The 19,657-nt window shown below is 49.6% G+C and overlaps 1 long non-coding RNA gene across 7 annotated transcripts in view; it reads right to left on the reverse strand.

Moving 5' to 3' along the window:
• The window catches only part of LOC310901025, a 315,297-nt gene extending 295,732 nt beyond the window's left edge, over positions 1-19,565 (reverse strand). For all 7 annotated transcript variants that reach the window (XR_014585533.1, XR_014585534.1, XR_014585535.1 and 4 more), the window contains exons 1-2: positions 18,415-19,565; positions 17,676-17,751 (exon numbers count right to left, since the gene is read on the reverse strand). This is a non-coding gene — a long non-coding RNA (uncharacterized lncRNA). The remainder of the gene's footprint in view (positions 1-17,675; positions 17,752-18,414) is intronic.
• Positions 19,566-19,657: the final 92 nt, after the last annotated feature.

The following is a 19,657-nucleotide window of genomic DNA, read 5'->3' on the forward strand; positions in this document are numbered from 1 at the left end:
CCCTCGGCACGATCCTTTTCCCACAAAAGCCCAGGATTTTGCCTGGGAGGTCTCTTGGGGGCCAGCCAAGGATTCACTTTCAAAGAAGAGAATCGTGAGAGGGATTTGTGTTACCTGAGGTTACATGCAGTACCTAGGGTTATGTGTGGAAATGCAACATTATCCCTGAACCCATCCAAAGGTTGATTCTGAAGGTTCTGGAGAGTCCCAGCTGCTGCTGGGGCCACGTTCTGGTAAGGATGCTCACTGGCCCGGAGGAAGGTCCCAGCCCCTCCTAGGACTGGGCCCAATTGTTGTGCTATAGCCCACAGTTGCCGTCATTCACAGAGTATGGTCGAGCCACCTTGTCTGGGCTCAGCACTGACACCGTGTTTGGCACGTGCACAAAACCAGCAAAGAACAAAACCCACGTGAGAAGAACTCAGAGGTCGCTCTGACTGGAAGTGGCTTCAGAGCCCAACTCCCTCCTCCACTCGGGAGAGGAGATCCTCCTGCACAACGGGCCTGGAAGCTGGGTTTCCCTCTTGGCAGGCAAACACTGACGTATTATTATTTAGCTGCTCTCACATGGCTTTCCCAAAGAACTTCAACCCTGGGCTGCTCCTGTACTGGACAGAGCAGTGAAGAAAAGGTTGGAAGACCTAAGAAGCAAAACCACATGCACGCACCTCATGCCTGTGGGACTTCTTAGACAAAGCTACGCTGAACCCCAACAGCACTTACCTGAAGAGGTGCACAGAGGCCTCCCCTTCCTAACTGCAGCGCTCCAAAAGTCCTTCAACAGGCTGATGGCTGATTCCCTCATCTAACTTTAGTAAGCGACTGAGTGGGATTTAAGAGTTCTCCTGCTGCCTGGTGGCAAAACTGACTCTAGACTCATACAACTGGACTGGGAGGAGTTTCTGCCAAGCTGCAAGGCAGTGAAATACAATCAGAAGTGAGAGATATTACAGATAGTGTAAAATACCTTTTTTAGAAAAAAAATTAAACAGATCTTGTTAGTACCAGTAAGGCTGAAAAAACACACTCAATGTGTATCTTCACCAGAGAGACAATTAAACAAGAACTGGCAATATTTCAGCCTTGGTATTGGAAAAAATAAGAGCATGTCAAAGGAAAGCTTGAGACAACAAAGAACCACTGGTTTCATCCTAATGAAAAGGTCCCTAAGTATGGCTCCTGATTTCCCAGGTTTTAGTCAAAGAAGCAAATTTGAGAAAACTGGACTGGGGAGTTCATAGCCATAGGCGAGATGAAAGTCTGCAGATGCTAGAACTCCTAATAGAGCAAGCTGAAAACCAAGTAGGGCTATTTATAAGAATGAGCCTCTTCAAGAAAGGGTAGTGGGAATACAGCATCTATAATTACCACTTCGAAAACAGGTGGAAAAAATATAGACCACCTGATGTCTTAGAAGGCATACAGGGAAATACAAGGAAATGTCAGAATCGTCAAAAAACAAGTTGGTTTAGAGATTGCAAATGTCGGAAAAACAACAACAAACACATCAGAGACCTGGGACTGGCCTGAGATGGGGCAATTTCTCACAGCCGGCCCAGCAGCAGGAAGGAATGGCCGACTGGTCTCGAAGCTCTCTGGCCACATCAACATACCAGTGCCAGGCCCAACCTTTTAAACCAAACACTTCAGCAGGATTCGTTGGTTTGGGGAGCAGTGACACTCTGCATCTGTCACCAGGCCAGCAAGGAGGAACCAACGCTACCCAGCCCTGCCTTGAGCAGGGCGGCTGGAGCAGGCGCTGCAGACATCCCCTCTGGCCTCAGCCACCCCAGGCACTTCACTGCTCGCTGAGACTGCACCAGACTGGGCTGCCCCAGGCAAGCTGTCACAGAAACATGCCGCATTTTCCTAGGAAAGCCGACCTTCCTGCATGGACAGGCTGCGCTTTTTTATTTTTTTTTCAGGAAACTGAAAAAGTAAGAAATTTGGAAACCTTGAGTGTGGTTTGGACCTAAAACGGGTTGTATGTGCCCTCCAACCTGAAAAAACGTTCTTTCCCAAGCAAATTCAAGTGCAAGGCAACTCATTTGGCAAACATCCAAAGGACTTGTAAAATGATGTACAAAGGACTTGTAAAATGATGTACAAAAAAATGGTAACACCGATCTTAAATTGTTTTAAGTGCTCACCAATGAATAATGTGTAGGTAGACAACGTCTACTCTGCTAATGGCTTTGTAATTTGTGTTGTTAAGAGCAAGCATTAGTGTGTCCAAAGATTCCTGCATTATTGCTAGCTTAAAATGTCTCCTCTCTTAAGTGACAAAAATAGAAAGCAGCGCCGAAGGACTTATCCCTCGGACAGAACAGCCATTGCCTTCCCTTTTAACTCACCATGCGTACGTAGCTGAACATTTACAGTTAACGTCCGTAACTATCAAAGCCATTCCACTTTGCCATTATTTAAAAACAGATGCATATGCTTTGCAGACTTTAGGTCGCCGAAGCACTTTGCCTTTAATTAAAGTCACTCCCATTTAGTACATGCCTTTGGCAGGTGTCCCTAGAGGACAGCCTGGAACGGTACCAGAGGAAGGGGAACGTCCGCACCCACCCACCCAAGCCCCAGCCGCCCGCAGAGCACAGCACAAGAGGTGAATTTACCCACAGCACGCCACGCCGGGGTCCCCGATGCAAAGAGGGATCCAGTTGCTGTGTACACGGGAAGGGGACACACACTTCAACCTGTCCGGTGACGAGGTGAAGCCTACCTCATGACGTGCTGCAGCTCAGCAGGTCCGCTCTGCACCTGTTTTCCATGCCAATGAAAAAAGCTTTTCCCGTGCCCAGAGCTCCCGCGGCGCAGCCCATGCCCGCTGCCTGGCTCCCTGCCCCCCCAGCAGCAACACCAAGCCCGTTTCTTTGACCATCAGCTTTATGTACGACATGCTGTTAGCTGCCTGGACCTCACAACTTTACCTGCAATCACACCAACACACTTCTTGATTTCTCTCTCTCTCTTTTTTTTTTTTTCTTTCCCCAGCTGTATCTGTCAAGGCCACCTTGTCCCCTGGCTCCAAGGGGCTGTGCTGGCCCACACCTCCCAAACCACAAAACTTATTCTGCTGACACCTTCGTCTTGCCTGCTCCCTGCCACGTTCACCTTCAGCCCTTTTGCTAGCCCTTGCTGACTCCCCAGACACATCCCCACCACGTGTGCGTGCAGGTACAGAGAGAATGAGGTGCCTGGAGCCACGCTGCGGCAGCAGGGGCTGTAACGGCAAGGCCCCAGGGCTGTCGCAGTTCTAGGAAGAGTCGGATCAACGACTGAGAGTTCATCAAAGAGCCAGGGGAACCATGAAAGAATTCAGAAGTTTGCCTCAGAGTAAGAGATTTCAGGACTTGATCTTATCAAATGGGATTAAGGAGAAACCTGATCACAGCCTGTACGAATGCGCACATGAACAAAACTGCACAGCAAACTCTCCCACGTACCAGGGCTGGAAGGACCATCACCTGCACCGGACAGACAGCGACACTGTGTGACGGGAACTGCCTCTTTCTGCCCTCACAGTCGACATAAAAATACAGACCGTTTTCCAAAGCCTGAAACAAGACCATTTCAGGACCTAATTAACAGGAAAATTCTCCCGTGGGGGCCAAGCAGCTGCTGGAGCAGCAGACCCACAGACGTGGTGGAGCCAAGAACACGAGCACTGTCCCACAGGTCAGTTTGAAATTGACTGGATGCATGTCGGAATAGATTCGTACAGCTGCTCCTTCCCCCAAAGCACCTTCCATCGGCAACCTTTTTGGGTAGATACTTCTCAGGTGGAAAGTCCTGATTTTAAAGCACATAAAACCATGCCATAACTGTAATTTCTTCTCAGATCTCTGTAGTCTAAGCAGCGCCCTGGCCTACGCAGCTAATGAGAAGAGAAGTGCACCTCAGGACTGGTTCTGGGCAGGCAGACCGGCCTGTGCCTGCAGAGCACACCGAGGCAGCAGCACCGCGCGCTTCCCTCGCCGCGCGTTCCCTACCTGAGCACTAAAAGCTGAGCGAGGGCACTGCCCTGCGCTGAGCTCTGCGCTGCCCACAGTCGTTCCGTCCTGCCCCCCTTAACACAGCGCCCTACGACCCGGGGCTGTCACAGTCTCAGGCCAGCCTCTCAAACTGACCTGCTGCTTCTCTTGTTTGACTCAAATAGGCTGGAAAACCTTTGGGGCAGGAATTCACCTGCTGACCTTTGCTGTTCAGCTCTGGGCTCAAATCAGGGCCGTGGCCTCACCTTTAGTTCAAGGAATACAAGAACCAAAGGTCTGTGTAGCTCAGCACCCCGGCTCTGATGCTGGCCTAGGCAGACATCCTGGGAAAAAAAAGAAGAAAGCAGGACAAACACTGAGGGGTCTGCCCACAACACTGTCCTAGTCTGCATCCTTTTGGGTCAGGGCATAAGTTTTGACATATTTGGTGCCTCTGGGGTGATTTCCACTAATGGAAATACTCCAATGCAAAAACCACATTGTTAGGAAATTAATAATAATGAAAAATTCAGTTCCTGTAAGAGAGCCCCACTTACAAGGCACAGGAGTTTTTAAACCCGTATGTTACTTTTGCGTAACTTTGTGTGAGATCCCGGGACGGGTTATGACGCTGTGAACCCATCTCACCGCTCAGGGAAATAACGTCGAACTCTATAACCACAGGACCACACTGGGGACCGGACCACAGGATGCCTCAAAGCCTGAGGCTGTCGGGGCCTGGCCTCGCTCTCCACCCCAGCCCCGGGCCCCGACCCCAGAAAGGCCCTCTTGCTGCCCGTGCAGCCCCGCTGTGCTTTGAACCCTTCTCTGCCTCGTGCCCAGCTGCAAGCAGCTTGCTGCTGAACGTGGTGCGGTCTTCCTGGAAACCGGGACGGATTTCAAAGGCACACACAGGTGAAAAGGTGAAGCTGCTTACTGCCTCCACTGCTATTAGAAAAGCATACGCTAGTGGATTTATTCATGACCCCAGAAGCAGGTGTCACTGGAAGACGACCAGCCTTCGGTACCACACGGTGCCCTGTCCCAGGAGGACGGCTGAGTGCCTGGCACTAACCAGCGGCACGGCTGAGCCCAGGCACAGGCACACACAGCTGCTGCAAAGCAACCGCACCTCGGGGAACAGCACCAGAGACTTGGCTCACTCCTTAACCCATGTTTTTCGTAATCCCTTAAAAGCTAACGTTTAGTAAGGGACACCCTTGCTTATTCTAATTAAGATGCTGCACCAACACTTCGTCTTTCGGGTGTGGCAAGGCCGCGGGAGGACCAAGGACGTGTCGCTCCCAGCTACACAATGGCTGGTTTGGGATTTCAGCTTACCTAATCATGTCACTATTTAACTGAGAGAAAGAAGGTTACTCCATTATTCCTGCTGCTGCTGAACACCGAATGGCACAGGTCCCCAGAAGCATATGCAAAGTCTCCCCAAACTCTGCCTCGGTTCAATACCCAAACCCGTGGGCATCGTTAGAGCACCGGTGGCTCAGGCTGTACCTGTGCTGCGGGCGGGGGAAGAGACTGCAACACGGGGAGCACTTACACTAACTCAGCAAGCACAGGTAACAACCACTAGGAAACTAACTCCGTCGCTCCTCCCCATTCTGGCTCACCAGCTTGTTTTGCTGTATGTGCACGCACCGACAGAGCTGAGCTCCACTGCACCGTGTTGTTTCGCTCTCACCCTCTGCATGCGCAGTGCTGTGCCTCACGGGGACCCAAAACCAAAGAGGCACACAAAGCAGAGCCTTAAACAAAATGAAACAATTGCAGAAAATTACCTCAGACATCTGGGAAACCACCCTGCAGTGCAGCACTAGCTGTGGTGAAGGACAGAGCGGTGAAGCGGTGGCTGCCCGCACAGCCACTACTGCTGTTGGTGCGGAGGAAAAGCCTTGGAGCGTGGGGAGCCCACTGTGCTGGGAGCCATACAAAAGCAGAGACAGCTCCTTCCCACTGCAATTATTTTCAAATTATAATAAACTTGGCAATAAATGAGCATTTTAAATCATGAGGCTGAACTAGTGCCTCCTGCAGTGTTCCCAACGCCCCTCGGGGCACACAACGTTGTCACCAGGACCCTCTCACAGTACTGCCATCAGCCACAGTCTGTGCCGAGGCAGAACCACGTTCTGCCCTAAGTCAAGGACCAGGCTGTGAACGCGGATACCATGGCTAGTTTGTGTGCAGCGGCGCTCCTAACAGCAGCACAGCTTTATCCAGAGATGCACACGGTTCATTAACCTCATTAATTCAAGGGGTGTGACTGTAGTGATTTGTTTTGCCTTCCTCTGGAAGAGCCAGAGCAGCTGGACTGCACCTTCTCCTGTTTTTTTCCGTCACTTGTTCTTCGTTTTGGCCTAAGTGATAGGGCAGCACCCAAGTGTTTGGGAGGAATAAGCTACTGTCTGCAATAAGATCGGAGGGGCCTCATGAACAGGGCAATGAGCATACCTCCCCAGGCGGCCAGTCACCTCAGGGCGCGGGTTATGGACTCACCAGGAAAAGCAGACCTGCCTGGCAGCTATCACTGAGGACGCAGTGGGGCTGTGACCACCTGAGCACTCCAGGGGGAATTCATTCCTGCAGTGAAGAGGGGAACGGAGCAGTGAGAAGGCTCATATAGAGCCAAGCTGCCATGGATCCTTGACACGGAGAGGAAAACTAAAGCCAGGGATGTTTGGAAGAAGTTTGCAGGGCCAGAGAGATTTGTATCAGGGCAGTATGATTCACAGGAAAGCAAACACACAGGCCTAAAGCATTGGGGAAACTGCAACAAACAAGGGAAGCAAACTGAGGAAGACCTCGTCCCTCTACATTCAAGGCAGAAGGGACTGCTGTCTGAGGAGCCAGGGACGTGAGAAGTACAGTGAGACAGTCCCAGTCATTGCCTCGCTGAGGGCTGCCAGGCCCCATGACAGCACACACGACAGACAAAAACCCTCTAAACTCGGGAGATCCCAAGGGCTGAAAATAACCAGAAGCTAGGAGAATACACTTGCTAGTTCTCTCTTCCCGCGTATCTGGCTGCTACTAGAGAAAAAAAAAAAAAAGTATGTGGCATCTGCCCAGGGGGGAGGGAGCTTTAGCACGTAATGCCAAGAGCAGGAGAGCAGATCCGCTGGGGACAGGGTGGTGACAAAGGCGAGGAAGGCTGCGAACCCCCAAAAGAGAGCAGTGAGTGGATGTTTACCCAGTGCAAAGACAAGATGTGCAGAGCACAGTTCTGTCAAGGGTATGAAAATAAGCCTCAGTGAAGCAGCATCAGGAGTTTGGGCAGGAATCACAGTATTCTACACGAGAGCAATTGAAAACAAAATAATGTCTGGGTTGTTTAAACATATTTTAGTACAGTCACAAACCTGCATGACTCCAGAGTCCTCTGAAAAGATAGTGCCATTAGATATAAGGGAAACTATCCAAATGCAAAAAGTCCTACAAAATAAAATAAAAATAAATGGAAAATAGGAAAATCAATGGGAATTACTCTAAGTGATCACTTATGAAATACACAAGAAAGATAAGGAAAATAGCAGACAGTGAAAATAAAGAAACCAATAAGGGAAAGGACAAGGATGTTTTAAAAGAACAATAATGGGGGAAATTATTGTAATAGCTTACAGCCATTACTGAGAATGGATTCTACAACTATGAGTGTTAGAGAAAGCGTTCAACAAATATTTATCTTCTGTGCTTGTAAGGACAGTGAATGGGGTATTCACTTTTTACAGTAATAATGAAAGACTTTCTACTCAACAATGACTGTTTAACTAAGCAGATTATTAAGCAACCACAAGCAAAGTTAATCACAGGCAATTTTCTAGAAACTTCAAAGCAATTTTTTGTGAGAGGTTTAAAAAGCGATTCTTTGACTAACTACTTCTGTGTTTAGCAAGCCTCAGCATCCTCAGGAAATCACAGAGGAGGGGAAGCCTGGAGAAGCAGAGGGCTGTATGGTTTGGAAGGGGCAAGCAGGACGGCCCGGGAAGCTCCAGAGCGGTGCATCTGGTAGCCCTGGCAGGCCAGGTGAGACAGGCTGAGGGTGATGGAGTTAGGGTTAATTAACAGAATGGTGTGAAGTTAACTGAATTCTATAAAAGTCGGACCTGAATGAGCTAAATGCCTTATAGAAGCATCTTGCGCCAGAACTGCGATTATTCACCAACCTGGAAGTTCTCAGATCAAGCACCTCAGGACACGCAGAGAAAGGCGCACCAGCAAGGACACGAGATTCCTACCATGTCTGTGCAAGCCAGGGGCTGACCTCGTTAGAGGAGAGCTGAGAACAGCTCTGATCATCTGCTTCAAAACAACAGACAGACCCGTCCAGAAGCAGAGGCAAAGTGACACGGCTCAGTGCTTCCAGCTGAGACAAACGCTGAGACAAACGGTGACTGCTCCCTAGAGACACACGAGCAAGAGAATAACAGTGAAAGAGAGAATTTGGTAAGCTGAAGGGCAGGGCCAGTGCACGAACCAAGAGTTATAAATTAGCTATGAATAAATTCACACTGGACACAAGAAGGCAGCACCTAATCACTACAGAGGGAGTGCTGAGGGCTACACTCCAGGAGCAACAGGAAAAATGAGCAACTAGTTACCAAATGAGCCCAGCTTATGGAATCAATGGGACAGGGCTGAAAGCACCTCTCCAGCAGTCCCTTGCAGCCCACGTTCCTACAGAAAGGTCATGGCTCATCCCACGTGGGGATAACAACTCGTCAGCTGGAGTGTCTGAGGGGTGAACGCTGGGTCCACAGGCAGGAGAACCGGGGTTGGGGGGACTGCTACTGCCAGCACGCAGCACTGGAGACCAAGGGTTCAACCTCTGTGTGGCGTCTGGAAAAGCCACAGGAAGATGTGACACCTGGAAGGCCTGCCTTGTGTGGGGAGATGAGAGCTTTTCTCGGTTCGTTTTACAGAGGGAAGGGATGTGAGCTATTCACCACCTGCACGGGGTAAAAGCTTCTGGTATCAGGCTGCTCTGCATTCCAGCGGAGAAATGCATGGCCTAATGCAGGGGCTGGGAACGAAAGGCAACCAATTTCAGACAAGAAGTAAAGCACAGTTCTAGCACCGAGGGTAGCGAGTATCAGAACAACAGACCAAGTGTGGTCGGTCTCTTAACCAGGCTACAGAAGGTGCTGAGCTGTCCTACAAGCCGATGGGCCTGACTGGAACTGACAGTAATACACAGAAATAGGAATTTCTTGGCCTGCAAACTTCAGACTCGGTGGCCATAACGCTTTTCTCTCGTCCTGGGATCCGTGAGAGCGGGTGTAGCCAGCAGCAGAGCAGTGCGGCGCGATGGCACAGCTTCCAGACCCCAAGGCAAGCTTAGCTGTCCTCCACACAACGCGTTTTCCCTTGCTCATGCCCGTGTCTCTAGAAGCACAGAGGAGGCACGGTTCGGTGCAGCAGGCTGCCAGCAGAGCACAGGGCTGCGTTCAGCAGAGCCAGGTGCAGCACCGAAGGCAGCTCCTGGCATCTGTGGGCACGGGGCCGGGAGCCCGCAGCCCCACACAGCCCCTCCCGGGCACCCTGCGGCAGCGCCCGGCCCCGCAGGCAGCGGGAGAAAGGCTCGGTGCACATGGGGATCCCGGGAGGCTTGGCGAGCCCGGGGAGGCCTGAAAGACATGCTGGGCACGTAGGGGCTGATCCCCACAGCTCAGCTGGTTCTGCCTCTTCACCACAGGACCATTTGCGACAAAATCCGGTTGCAAAAGGTTTTGTGAGGTAGATCATCTCTAAGCAACAAAATACTTCAAGGGCTTTTTTTTATACCTTACTTACGCAAAATGTAACATCGGCCAAAGAAACAGCTATTTTTTACGCATTATTCAAATGTATCTGGTCAAACAAGTTATGAAGTAACCCCTTTTGAGCTTAAAACAAGTATTGTTAATTACAGCATTCATTTTATTACTTTTATATGCTTAGTGAAATTAGCACATTAGTGGCTTAGTACTGTAGCTGAAGACACTTAAATCATTTGTGGGGTTTCAATGCACCAAACAAAACTGGATCAGAGTCCATATTGGATTTATTTTTTTCATGGACCAAGACGGGACCAATGCTGCTGCCTCACTGCTTTCCTCAAGCCCACCCCATCCACCCCCCATCTCGCCTTCTGCAGGCTGCCATGCCTTTAAAGCACTCCCAGAGGCCAGGAATGCCTGCCTTAACCAGTCCTGATCCAAACTGTACTTATATGTGATGTACCAACAGAACTACAGAAATAAAACAAGTATGCTCTCGCATTCCTGAGGAAGTGTTCTCCCCTGACCCTGATTTGCTGAGCAGACACCTTGAAACAAGAGTATTTACGGGTTTTAGAGCTCTTTAGCTTATCTGTGTCGTGTAATCACAGCTATCCTTAGTACTCCTCTAGAGGTCACGTTTGTTCCTCCATCAGTATTCCTGTGATGTCGCACCAGAGAGACCCAGGGAGGTGATATACACCCGCACGTAACACCAAGGAGTACAACCGCCTGGTAAAGGCAATTTCCAGGCTACGGCAGAAACATGTTTCTGATCTCAGCGTGACCCTGCTATGAAATCAGTCCACGCTACCGCTCGGCTCTGAGATTCGTGAAACGGATATTCCTCCTGGAGCAAGACAAGACCAGTATGGGGCTGTAAATGCCCCAGCAGGGCCAAGCTCCCTGCTGGGCACGTGCAGGGGGGAATTCACCTCATCTCACTTCAGCTGCCTGCAGCACGGACTTTTGCACCTGCACTGCTCACCTCTCCTCACCCAGTGGAAAGAAACAGGTATTCAGATACCTGCTTTCACACGGCTTCATGGATTACTTTGATTGCCTCTCCCGCAGCTGTAAAGGAAACCTAGGGCAAGAAGCTCAGCGGGTGTCTCACTGACTTCTACCTGCAGGGACAGTCACAGCCTGAGAAAGCTCGTGCCCTCAGGAGACAAAAGATACAGGTGAACAAAAAGGGGGAAGGTTTGCACTTGCAGTGGAAAGGGAACGAGGTTTTGTAAAAGCAAGTGTTGGTGGGAAAAGATGTGAAAGAATGAAACGGTGAAGCAATGCAAACAAATTGTCCTATCAATAGAGGAAGGAACGTGCTACGACCGTTGTGCCAACCACAGCAATACAACCCTGATACTGAAGGGAAAACAGCTGGATTAGAAGTTAGACCCCACGGGTGGACAAAACGGGAAAATAAAGTCATCCCGTGCACCACAGGTGCCCTGTGACTCCTAAAAAAATAAGTGTCAGGAAGGGAAAAAGGTAGAGGACATAAGTGAATGGTATTGAGAAGAGGGGCACGGCCTACATCATCTGAGAACAGCCAGACAGAGCTCTCTGACCTCTGCTGCGCTCCACAGAGCGACCTGCAAGGGACGCGGAGCTCTTCTTCCACCTGCCCTTCTGCATTCCCCACTCCCACGTACCTCCTCACCTTTTTCCTTCTATTTCAGCTTTTCTCTTGATCCTGAGACCAGCTGCACTATGCAGCATTAACAGAACATGGCAAGAGGGCACCATCAGCTTTCGTCAGCCTGGGATTTCTTGCCTTAGAGAGGAAGCAAAGCACAGGAGCCAGGAGCGCCCCACATCAGGGAGGTAAGAATCACAGTCCCCAGCTGTCACGGCTGAGCTGCAGGCTTAGAGCCTTCAGCTGTGACTGAGGAGTTGCCCTGCTTTCTCAGAGTATCACAGAGCTGTCATTCTTACATCTTTTTATCCCTCTGTACATAGTTGTTTTGTCAGTCCTGAAAGGTAATTATCACTGGAAACAGAATTAAACAGAACCAACTCCTTTCTTCCCTGCCAAGAATTACTTAATAGATGAAATGGTTTCTGCAAATAACCTTGCTCAGAGGAATGAGAATTTGGTATATTTGAAAGTTGACTGCATTTCTGTTCCAGTCCATTTCTGAGAAAGCTGTTCAGTCCTCTCTTTTCTGTATCTCACTCAGCTGCATCCTAGCTCTTCTCCACTTTTTCAGGTCTTTCCTGTGATGACAAAGGAAAACATCTCAAAATCCTGAGCCTGTCACTCAGATACACAGCCTGTGGATGTACGAGACAGTCAAAGTGCTCCGTGCGCCACTCGGCTCAGTGTGTCCCCAGTCTGTGGTTTGCCTCTTTCCTTTCTCCTCAGTGTTGTGTGTTTTTGTTCCTGGCCAGCCCACTGACCCTGTAGCAGTCCTTCTGGCTCCTTGTCTTGATGCTTACCTTAAATGACAGGTTCTTCAGTCTCTTGACATTCAACCCAGGGTCCTGATCACGCTGCCTTTGATGCACCATGCCTTTAGGTCCTCCAGCTTCGTCTTGCTCAGACCTCACGTCTTAATTTTGCCCTTGGCTATCTTTGGCCTCTGTCTTCAAACCTCTTCCTGCTCGGTCCCTGATCTTTGATTCCCATCGCACACAGCTCAGCTGGGATTCCTTATCAGGCCTCCTATTTCCTCCGGAGTTGCAGGATATCTCACTGGCTTTATGGAACCAGTAAGCCAATCCCAGCCTGTCCTCCATGACTAAAAGCAAGTCTTCCAGGAAAATGTGGTTCAGTTTCAAGTTTTCTTTTGAGCTTCCTGAAAGTGAAGCAAGCTATAACAAAAGAACAGGGGCTATTAAGAGAATCTCATTAAAAAACAGATTGTTCGGTGAAATAACAATGAAAAGTACGTGAATGGTTAGTTACTAAGAGAAACAGACCTGGCACAGCGATGGGTGATATGGATAAGCCAAGAATAAACAAGAATACAAATAAAAGCCCTAGAGAAAAGCATATGGCTCTGAGCACTATTGCTAAATCAGCTGAAGAAGAGTTCACAGAAATCCAATTAGCAAGGACAAAAGCAGGAATAGCCGGCCAGAATGCCAATCAATATATGAAACAGCCAGCATGAAGATGGAATGTATTAAACACGTCCAGCCACAAAGTGAAACACCAGCAAGCAAAAGAAAAGCATACACATGGTAAGGACACAAAGCGTTGGTTACAAGCACAGAGGGAAAAAAAAGCTCTGACATGCTTAAACAAGGAATCCAGTAGCAGGAGCACAGGGCAAAAGCCGTACAAGGCACACAGGACTTGCACACACGGCAGCACGAACTCTGGTTCTACGTGCAGTTGTAGTGGGTGAGACTGTGCGGTACTGCCTTACACGCCTTGGGCAGCTCCTTCACCCCATGCCCAGCCTGTGACAGGAAGAACTTTTTGGTCTGTTCTCCCAAGCAACAAGCGACAGGACCAGAGGAAATGGCCTCAAGTTGTACCGGGGAGGTTCAGGTTGGATAGTAGGAAAAATTTCTTGACTGAAAGGGCTGTGAGGCACTGGAACAGGCTGCCCAGGGAGGTGGCTGAGTCACCACCCCGGAGGTATTAACAAGACGTGTGGGTGCGGTACTTACCGACATGGTGTAGCGCTACACTTGGCAGTGTGAGCGGTTGCACTTGATGATCTTAGACATCTTTTCTAACCTAAGTGATTCTATGATTTTATGATCCTAGGGTGACTTTACCAGACAACTCCCGTGCAGTCCCAGAGCACTCCTCTGAGCTCTTCACATCCCCGTGTCTGAGGGAGCTGGCCCCCAGGCCCTACAGCAGGCCAGGCCTCTCTTCAAGCTCCCCATGAAGATACCTGAGACAACCCTATGCCAGCCTCACTGTCCCAAGGGCTGCTCTGACATGCACCAGTAGACCGAGATTTTTCCATGTGTTACTAATTCATTTTGTTGCTCCCACACAGCTTTCCTCCAGAAGCAAATCCTCGTCGCCACAGACACAGCGGCAGGGCTGCAACGTGACGCCTGCACCTCCCAGGCTGGGTACTCTTACAGCAGGGGCACAGCCTGAGCAGCCCGTCTCTTCACAGGAGGGAGGCACAGACCTTTGCTCACAGCGCAGCGAGACAGACTCCCAGCGGCACGAATTAATATCACCTTCGCAGCTCTCGTTGACAATCTTCCCAGCAGCTCCAGAACCGGACCAGTAGCTTTAAACCTGATTCTCGATTTTGAAAAATGAGCAAAGTACCACTTCAGTCAGCGCTCCAACAGCTCCATCTGTCTTCCCTGAAGGGTTTGGAACAAAAGCAATTTTTCTGAAAATCTTACTTTTTAAAAAGGTAAACCCAAATGGTCTGGTGGTATGGCCAAATGATGACAAACATTGACAACACTCAGTCTAGAAAGCCCTCTGAGAATGCAATATAAAACCAGACCCAGTTCTTCTTTCTTTTTTTATGATTTTATCATGTGCATCTACTGAAGAATATTCTAAAGAACATGTTAGGACACTGGTTAGCTCTGGTTATATCATTCAAGTTTTCAGTTCATTATATGCCTGAATATCTCTTCAGTCATGAATGAAGCTGGAATAAAAAGTATATCTTTCACAGCAAAAAAGTTTCACTAATATATTTGCATTCCAATCAGAATTACTAAATAATCATGAACATGATAGATGCAAATGAATTCACTGTTAATAAAAAAGAGCAAAACTCACACACCAAATAATGAACTCCATACATCCACTGCTGAACAGTAGCCTGCGAAGTCCCCTTGCAGTGTCCGCCGAGAAATTTACCGCAGTCAGAACCTCACAGTAAGTTTCACTTATGGTAAGTTGACATACTGATCTGAAACGCCTGCAATTGCTTTATTAAACCGGTGTTCATACAGTAACCTCACTTGCTAGTGTATGTGAAACGGAGGAAAAGCTCACACAGACACAGGCTGACATGCTGCAGCAGGCCAAGATCTCGGTAACTACCAGCAGCAGGCTGCCTTGCAGCCTGGTCTCCGCTTGTCCAACGTTTCGCTTCAGACGGTCCCTGGCAGGTATTGCAGCCCCGGAGGATACGTCTGGAAGACCAATGCGAAAAACTTTGGCAGAGGGTGTTCAGAGCCTAACCCGAAACGTAGCGGGGTGCCAGATCTCACAGCGCTGCGGATTCCGACTCAGAGCCATTACCTCATGACAGGGGAGGTTCACACCGGGAGTTAGGAAACATTTCTTTACCGGGGATGGTCAGACACCGGCACAGGCTTCCCAGCGAGGTGGTTGGTGCCCCAGGGCTGTCAGTGCTCGAGAGGCATCTGACAGTGCCCTCATTAACATGCTTTATCTTCTGGTCAGCCCCGAAGAGGTCAGGCAGTGGCACTCGATGGTCTCTGCGGGTCCCTTCCAACTGCACTACGCTAACCTCACCTTTCATGGCACGTGTCTATCCCAGATCTGACTTCAGAGAACACTCAGATTTTACCTAAAGGTAGGCCTGTAAATTAGGATGACATTTCACCAAAGAAATAGAAGGTGCAAAGAAAGGTCCTTCAAAAGGTTTTCTTCACATCCTCTTCCCACTGCTTTTAATTTCAGAGTCAGACCCAATTCAATGTGACTATGCACACTACATTTAATTGAAATCTCGAGTAATTACACTTAGGAAGAATACTGATTAAGTGCCGTACAATTAGTATTCATCACGGAAGCTGTGATACTATGAATATGAGACCACATTTCCAGATTCTTTTTCTTAGAAACTGTTTTCAGGAGCCAGCACAGTGTGGAGTGGAACTGCTGAAGATGTAAATCTCACTTTCTATCGAAAAACACCATTAGAAGAAGGAACCATTGTGAAAACATAACAAGAGAGAAACTGTAAGAATTATGGGGCTACTGGAAACTCTGAATTTTAACAACAGATTATTTTTTAAGAGTGGGAAAAACACTAGAAAAGCAGTGGAGCTAAAGGCCAGGACTGTAGAGGAAGATGCTGTGCAGACAAACCTGGCCATGGAGAGGTGCCCGGAGGTACGTTTTCTGAAAGGAAGGTGCTCAGATCATCACACTGGATTCTGGCCAACTGGAGCAGCTTTGACACATCAAGTTTTGTTTCAGAGAAAACCACAGGGAAAACTTGGAATCAAATACCAAAAAAACCCAAAATGGTATAGCCAAAGCTTGGTGGTGGGAAGGACACAGAGAGGCTTTGGAAAACTCTTCCAAATGAGAACAGGTCCTGCACCGAACATGAAGCCTACGCCAAGAACTCCTGCACGCACAGCCCTAGAGAGACTCACAAGACGGCACAGAGGAGCAGGCACAGATTGCTCCGGGGCAAGCACGACTGAGTTCACGTGCAGTGCCTGAACCACAGAACTGCCTGCACGTACCCTCACCCCACCCCTTTAACACAAGAGCAGCTACAATTGTTCCACAGGATACAAGCATGGTTTTAGGAAGCAAATTATTCACCGTGATTTGATGTGCCAGTTTTTAAGAACTGTTTGTGCCTGCTTATAAAGCCATTGCTTTTCCAAACAAACCATATCCAAGCATCTCAAACATCACAGGTATTATATCCCACCCCTATGGAAAATCTCAAAGGTACACTGGAAACCACAGACCAACAAACCTCAGTTACGCATAGACTATTTCTCCTTTGCGAGAATAACCCAGCTTATTTCAATAAAAAATGTGCATTACAGCCCCTGCGAACATTACCAACCTCAGCATGAATAAGAGATGAGAGAGCCAGAACTGGCTCAAATGTTTTAATGTAAATCCCTAAAGGCTTCTGAAAAACTCTTTACAAAAAGCAATGAAGGGGCCATAGTTATTAAACGCAGTAATCACTCTCTTGTACTAAAAAGTAGGTCCAGATTCAAAACACATTAGTTATTTTCCGCAAAGTCAGATGATTGAGGAGCGGACACGTGTACACACCATGACTTGTTGCAGCCTCCGACCTTCTAGTTGGTTCTGCACTTCACAACCAGCCATTGCCTTTTCATTTGCATTTTGCTGAGAATTACAATTCTTCCTAGTTTTTCTGTCATGCAATTATGTTGATATCCCCAAATCACAGCCTCCTTTTTCCACTCCCTCTCCCCTCCCTCTGAGCTGTTGGCTGAGAACATAAATAGTATCAAACCATTCTGAAGAGGAGAGGAAAAAGAAAAAAAAAATATGGTCTGCAGTCAGCCACCTACTGTTACCTAAAGAAGAGTGTGGTTGTGTTTTGTCAGCAACAACCGGTGCTGTCACTCAGAAGTGTTTGTACAGCAAATCAATATTTGCTTACTGCTCAAGCTGGCAGGCATACAGACTCGCAAAAGATGTTTCAGCTTTTTAGGTTCATAAGCCACGCGTTCCTGTGAAGAGCTATTCACTTACCAATTATTCCCACGCTCTTGTCCTGATGGAACATCAGAACTTTTCTGAAAAATCAACGTATATATTGGAAAACTGGGCAATTCCACACCGTACTGGATTGAACTTTTGAAAAAAATGAAAAAGCAAATGTATCAGACATTTTGTAAGCAGCTGCACTTAAAAAAAAAAAACAGATCAGATTGATCCGGTAACAAAGCTTGGAATGGCTTCTTAAATCTGGGTCACGCTTCCCAAAATGACAAGCAAGCCCTTGCAGAAGCCCATTTTAACCAGGCTAAATGTGATCCTGTCAAAAGTTACGCTGCTGGGAAGTGCAGCGTTCAGAGCCTTAGGAGCAAGCAGTCTGTTTATTTGGTGACAAGCCAGCTAGCGGAAACTGCTTTACTTTCTTGTTTTCCTGCAAAGAAACAGTAATGTTATGCACACCCAGACAAATATATTCACTGTGCTGGAAAGCATTCAGGAGATCACAAACTTGTATGACAGAGTCCTCGCAACAGCTTAAAACCTACTCACATGCACGTTCTTCAGAACTCATCTAAAGACATCCTCCGAGGCTGATAGGAACTCCGTCAGGCTGTCAGCAGTGGCACTGGTGGGGAAAAAATGGTAGAAGAAATGTTCCGTCAGCCAGCTATAACCTCACTGCTTCAAGACTGGTACATAGAGTAGGAGCACTGGGACAGCAAGCGACATTACTCGTGCACTGAAGGATGGGGGGAGAAGAAAACAAGGTATTGCCCTCATTTACCAAAAGGAGCCTCCTGGCCAACAGCACGAGGGCCACCAAATTTCTTGGGGTTTACACCGGTATATTGCAGTTAGAGCAAGGGCAAGTAAAGAAGCCCACTGGTGCACTTCACTTAATCAATGCCAAATTTCATCTGAAACTTCAAATCTGATGTGATTTAGTCAATTTATAGCGACGCCTTCATCTAGGAAGTCTGACCGATATTCAAATTAACTGACTGTTAGTACGAGACATAAAGAGGGTCCAGTTATCTTTAAGAGCTCAAGAACCAGAAATGTTCTTAAAATTATTTTTGAGAGCTTGAAATAAAAATAAATAAATAAATAATGATCAAAGAGCATCACCAGAGAGCCATCTCCAGTTGCAGACTTCCAACTGCATCCCACCCGAGACACTTAACACGTGCCCCGCTACCAGCAGGAGAGGTCCACGTCCTCCTGAAAATTAAGGCCAGCAATGGCTCTCATGTTCTGATACCCAAGGACAGGAACAAGTGAAAATCACCTGGTGCTTTGGCAAATCTTGGTCCAGAACTACTTCGGCTGTGTAAAATACGCTGTGGACGCCCCATCTCTGGAGGGGTTCACGACCAGGTTGGACGAGGCCCTGAGCAACCTGATCCAGAGGGTGCTGTCCCTGCCCGTGGCAGGGGGTTGGCAGCGGGCGGTCTGTGATCCCTCCCAACCCCAGCCGCCCCGTGAGGCCCTGTTCTGTAGAGGAGCGTCACGCTGCTCTGGTTCGGTACCACAGCGGGCCGCAGCAAGGCCTCATCCTGCCGATCACAGCGTGTGCAATGTCGCACAGACGTTGCGGTCAGAGTACTCCGCGGCTTGTAGGGACTGTTCAGAGTACCAAAGCAGCATGGAAAAACAGCACCGTGCCGCTACGAGGAACCGTATTTCGACGCTCGTGCCCTGCAGGTGTGGCAGGGAGGGATTCACCTCAGCCACCGCCACACGGAACCGGGTCGGGTGTGAGGGGCAGGCGGCCCGGCGCTCCTCGCTCTGCGTGCCTCTTCGGGGTCCCAGCACTGCGAGGCCTGGGAGCAGAGCCCCGCTGTTGGCTGGGGCTGGGGAGAGGATTCGCTCCTTCAGCCCAGCGATACCAGAGGCTGGGCACGTGCCGAGCCGCCCTGCGTAGTCCCGCTGACCTCTTACGGTTATGAAGCCAAACGGGCACATTTTTACTCGGGCTGGGTGTTCATTTGGGGTGGTGTCGGCAGGGCCGGCCTGTCGGTGAGCTCTGCGGGAAGGCCGGCCGGGAGGCAGGGCTCCGTGTGGGACAGGCTCCCCGCCTTCAGGCAGCGAAGCGCAAGGCGCCGCAGACCTCTCCTCACGCAGCGGGGCACGCGCAGGGGCTGTGGGCGAGCCTGAGCAGCACCAAAGCCTCGAGGGGCTTCGCGGCGCCGTGTGGGCGTGAACAGGGAGCCCCGAGGGCCTGGGGCCGCCCCGAGGGCCTGGGGCCGCTGCGCTATCACCGGCTGTAACCCGGATCAGCCACCGACATTTCCCGTCAACCAAGCCCCCGCCTTCTGCCCCCTCCCTCTCACGGGAGCCCCGCCTGCAGCCACCGGAGCCCCGCGGGGTGCCGCCCCCCCGCGCCGGTCGGCCCGAACCACTGCCTCGCCTCAGGGGGGGGAGAGCCACAGCCCCCCCCCCCGCCCTCACTTCCCGCCGCCCGGTGACGCCACGCGCCCTGCCGCCAATCGGCGCGCGGCGCTCCCAGCTTAAACCTGCCGGGCGCGCGC

Source organism: Anser anser (assembly GCF_964211835.1).
Source record: "Anser anser genome assembly, chromosome: 5".
NCBI classification, from domain to species: domain Eukaryota; kingdom Metazoa; phylum Chordata; class Aves; order Anseriformes; family Anatidae; genus Anser; species Anser anser.